The sequence below is a fragment of the Chenopodium album genome, chromosome 12, assembly GCF_948465745.1.
Source record: "Chenopodium album chromosome 12, dcCheAlbu1.1, whole genome shotgun sequence".
Classification (NCBI taxonomy): Eukaryota; Viridiplantae; Streptophyta; class Magnoliopsida; order Caryophyllales; family Amaranthaceae; genus Chenopodium; species Chenopodium album.
Window position 1 is genome coordinate 34,267,370 of NC_137845.1, and position 5,375 is coordinate 34,272,744.

Below are 5,375 nucleotides of genomic sequence, written 5' to 3' on the forward strand. Positions count from 1 at the left end.
CATGTTAGTAGAAGAAGGAAGGGGTTGAGAATTAGAAGACATACCTCTCCCCTTAGATTGGGAGGGAAGACTTGAAACTTGGTAGGTAGCACTTTCCAATTTTGCCTTGATAGCGGACATCTCCTTCCCGAAGTTTGTCATTTGTGAGGATAGATTGTTGATTGCATTTAGATGATCAATCGAGTACACCGAAGATCTACTCTTGCTAGTTGACTCTCTTTCTCCTTCTTTCCAATCTCTATAATACCTCACTACGTCTTCAATTATGTCCACCACTTCCTCTTCCGTTTTGTTCATGATAGAACTCTGGCTCCTCCATCTAAACATGATTTTCCTTGAGGGCTAAGGCCTCCATAGAAGATTTGAATGATTTGATAGGTTAGAATTCTGTGATGAGGACATTATCTTTGATACTCTTTGTATCTCTCCCATACTTCATAGAGGCTCTCACTTGGCTTTTGCTTGAAACCTTAAATCAAAGCTCTAGCCTCCGCCGTTTTCTTTTGAGGATAGAAATGGGATTGAAATTCCTTAGTGACCTTGTCCCATGTCCTTAGAGAATTCGGCTTAACCTCCTTGTCTAGCCATTCCAAAGCATGCCCTATGAGAGAAAAGGGAAAGAGCTTGAGGCGGATGAATTCTTGGGAAATTCAGTTCACCTTGATAGTATAATAATATTTTTCGAACTCCTTGAGATGGTTTAGTGGGCTTTCATGCTTGGCCCCACTAAATTGTTGCCTCTCTATCAAAGTGATAATTTCCGGTCTTATTTCAAAATCATTTGCCGGTGTTGTAAGTGGAGCAATCCCACTCTCAAATCTATATGCACCGGGAATCCCCAATTCTATCAATGCCACTCTCGGATTTTCTCCCATTCTTGCTTGTGCTTCTTGTTGTGGTTCTTCTTCACTTGAAATGCTAGGGCTCAAAGATCGTCTAGCATTTCTCAACCTTGCAATAGTTCTCTCAATTTCCGGATCAAATGGCACTAGTGAATGATCACGTGCTCTATGCATAAAATCTCAAAAGAAATGGTTAGTAGCACGGCTACAAATGTAGCCTAAAGCAAAATCTTTTTGTATTTTCAATTAAAGGTGAAATAGACTCAACAACTATAACAAAGCACCAATATCACTCCCCGGCAACGACGCCAATTTTGACAAGAGGAAAATGTAGGTCGTTATCTACCTCTCCCTAGAGCCAAACTTAATTTGTAAACACTCGAACAACCCTAATACAAGTATATGGTAAGTCAAGGGTCGAACCCAAAGGAATGAGTAGGAACGATGCTATAGCCTATGTCAAGCTAAATCAAAGAATATAAATGGTAGTGCTTGGTAACTAAAATGTCAAAAAGCTAACAAATCGAAGAATTCAATATGCTAAACACTAGGGATATTGGTTCCATATGCAAGCCCGATGATTATGCTAATTTATAGATCACTCAATCGATTCAACATCACAAGGGACAAACAATAGTTGCAATCAAAGGAATCCAAAAGCTATCTCCTATAAGCCAAGCTAGGGTTCACTAAGAATGGCTAACAGGGAAAATCACAATCAAATTCAATCAATTAAAGCAATCCTCAAATCAAGGGTTCATGTCATTAAAATTTGCAATGCAATCTAGATTAATCTTATAGGTTGATCACTCCTAGTCTAATTAATCACATGCTCAACTATGTCAACCAATTTAATTGCAACATTCAAATCAATTTAGCATCATCAACTAGCAAAAATCATCAATCAAGCATGCTTCCCCTTCTCCCTAGCAACTAATCTACTCACTAAACATGGTGAATGAAATTAAGAAACAAAACAAATTCAATCAAATTCATATTCATTTAAAGCTTAATCAAAAGAAAATCAATCAATCAACAAATTCTAGAGCAAGGAATGTAATCTCAATCAAAATTCAAGAAACTAGAAAGAATTGCATTAAAAGTAAATCATAGGAAAGAAATCTTACAAAAATTCATTGAATTGAAGAAGGAATTTCAAGATCAAATTGAAATCTAAGATCAAATTCAAGTACAAACAAGTAAATCTTAATCTTCTCTCTCTACTTTCTCTCTCTACTATTTCTGGAAAAACTCTCTCTCTAGTACAAAGTTAAGTCGTCATAAAAAAGAAAGTCAAAAGCTATAGATAGAAAAATCGAGCAAAGGAGGCCGCACAGGCCGTGCGCACGCACAGACCAGGCGCGCGCGCACACAGCTGGGTCTGCGCGCACGCACCCCTATGCCGCGCGCGCGCACCCCTGTGTGGTGCACAAGGCCTTGGCTCCTTCGCTTGCTTGATCAAACTCCGCGCTCCCGAGCATCCCCATCATCGGTGCACTCGAGATGATGCCCGCGAACAAGGCAGTCCCAAAATGAGCAAATTGACTTGATTATTCACCTACAAAACACAAATAAAACAAAGAGAGAAAGCATAACAAAGTAAAACTAAAACTAAAACTATGAATTATTAACTAAAAATATGAAAAACTCGTAAAAACTAATCGAGAACCAAAGTGAATTATAAAAATGGAAAATCAAATAAAACTAAGAGAATTATATGAAAATGATGAAAGAAAATAGAGAAAATGAACCTAAATCTTATTCTTTTGAGCGCCATAAACAACGCTCATCAAATTCCCCCAAGCTTTCTTAGAATGTGGTTGGCTTTCATTTGATACAATTAGCTTTGTAGAATGCATTTTACATTCATTTAATTCAAAAAGTTTTGTTTAAAGGTGTTTGACTTTCATTTGATTCAATTATCTTTGTTGAATGCATTTGACTTTCATTTGATTAAAAATGCTTTGTTTGAATGTGTTTGACTTTTATTTGATTCAATTATCTTTTTTGAATGCATTTGACTTTCATTTGATTAAAAATGCATTGTTTGAATGTGTTGGACTTTCATTTGATTCAATTAGCTTTGTTGAATGCATTTGACTTTACTTTAATTTAAAAACCTTTGTTTCAATGTGTTTGACTTTCATCTGATTCAATTAGATTGTTTAAATGCATTTTACTTTCATTTGATTCAAAAAGCATTCTTAGAATGTGTTTGACTTTCATTTGATTCAATTAGATTTGTAAAATGCATTTGACCTTCATTTAATTCAAAAAAAAAAATTTTGAATGTGTTTGAATTTCATTTGATTCAATTATCTTTGGTTAATGCATTTGACTTTCATTTGATTAAAAATTCTTTGTTTGAATGTGTTTAACTTTCATTTGATTCAAGTAGCTTTGTTGAATGCATTTGACTTTCATTTGATTTAAAAAGCTTTCTTAGAATGTGTTTGACTGTCATTTGATGCAATTAGCTTTGTATAATGCATTTTACTTTCATTTAATTCAAAAAGCTTTGTTTGAATGTGTTTCACTTTCATTTGATTCAATTATCTTTATTGAATGCATTTGACTTTCATTTGATTCAAAATGGTTTGTTTGAATGTGTTTGACTTTCATTTGATTCAATTATTTTTTTTAATGCACTTGACTTTATTTGATTAAAAATGCTTTGTTTTTTAATGTGTTTGAGTTTCATTTGATTTAATTAGCTTTGTTTGAATGTGTTGGATTTTCATTTGATTCAATTAGCTTTGTTGAATGCTTTTTGAATTTCATTTAATTCAAAAAGTTTTGTTTGAATGTGTTTGACTTTCATTTGATTCAATTAAATTTGTTGAATGCATTTGACTTTCATTTAATTCAAAAAGCTTTATTTGAATGTGTTTGACTTTCATTTTATTCTATTAGCTTAGTAGAATGCGTCTAAACACTTAATATTTTAAGGTACGAAATCTAATTGTTAATAGCTCTAAGCTATTCTTCGTTCGATAAAACGTCGCATCTAATGTTTTCGTGACGTTTATCTCCATTGACACGACATCTAAGGACTCTTTACTGATATCGTTGAGTTTAATCAAAATCAACTTGTATACCTAGTATACCTTACGTTCCTAGGGAGATAGTGATGCCTTGCTTTAGCACAGCCCATCAGTATTCACATTAGTTCAGTAAGTGTTCTCTTAGAATGGCAAATTTGACTCAATTTTATAGGGACCTAGGGTTTCTAGGTTGGTTGATTTAAGTGAATTAAATAAATCATTGCAACATTTGAAATCTTAAACATGCATCTAAGATATCATTCATATACAAGCATAATTATATATAGAAAAAATAAGGAAAAGATGCATTTGGCAACTAGCATGACCCCTTGAGCTTCAAGTCTTCAAGGGTCTTTGTCACATATACTTGGCCTCGTCTTCTAAGAATCGCCATCTTTGAGACATCGCCATTAATAATGCAACTACTAGTAATTACGACTAGGAATAATCTAAACATTAAGGTACAAAAATACGCAACGGTTTCCAGACCGTATTTAGATTTACAAAAATACATAACGGATCGCAGTCCGTATTTTCTATTTTAATCGAGCCCCACTATTTGCCAATTCATCCATTCACTATATGTGAATGGCCGATGCATTTTACAATGTAAAAAAGGTAATAAAGCAAAACACGCACAAACTAGTAACTAACTTAGGTGGTTAATCCAATTAATGCGCCTAATTAAAACTAGTCAAAGTTGTTAACCGATTTTGTGATTAAATGCAATAAAACGCAGTAAAGCTCCCTCTAAATTCCGCATCCAACTTAATTAATCCAATTAATGCCGGTTAACCCAAATTTTGCCAAATAATTTTGCAAGTGTCGAGAAAAACCGAAGCCTAGCCACCTTAAAATAATAAATAAATAATTAAAGAACGACAAAAAACGCAAAACACATAACCCAACGATGCCCAAGTTCCTAGCCTAAGCCCCAAGGCTCGGTGTACTAAGCACCAAGGAGCGACTGTGATGCATGGCTACTTCCCTCGCACGCCCCTTGCTATGCCAAGCATGTTGGAGTGGCTGACAGCATTTCTCGCGCGTTATGCTAGCCAAATCAGCATGCTTGCATGCAAGTAAGACTCGGCCTTAAAGGCCCTAGGCTGTGCGGGGTTGTGCTGGCCACTGCCGCACATCGCAACACCCCACACACCACACCACCTTCGCACCAAGCAGGCAACAGCTCACGCATACACCACACGAGCAGCGCACCATCGAAGCACTTGCCCGCATCCTCGGCAGACACATGCGGCCTGCTCTAGCAGCCCGGCAGGCTGAGAGAGATGCTTGGGGTTTTGTGCCATGATTTGCGTGCTTGGTCCTCGGGATTTTATCCCAATTTTTTGTGTAACAAAAATAATTAATACTAAATTAATTTTAGAACCAATGTTAAGCAAAAAAGAAAATAAAACAAGTCCAACTTAAATAAATTCAATTTTAGTGCACAAACCAAAATTAATTCAGGAACCATTCTTTAAATTATTTT

At 35.5% G+C, this 5,375-nt stretch overlaps 1 non-coding gene across 1 annotated transcript; it reads left to right on the plus strand.

The window, feature by feature from the left end:
- Window positions 1–384: 384 nt before the first annotated feature.
- On the plus strand, window positions 385–490 carry LOC145573310 (small nucleolar RNA R71). The gene has a single exon (XR_014097359.1). It is a non-coding gene; the product is annotated as a small nucleolar RNA R71 (small nucleolar RNA).
- The last annotated feature ends 4,885 nt before the right edge of the window (window positions 491–5,375 follow it).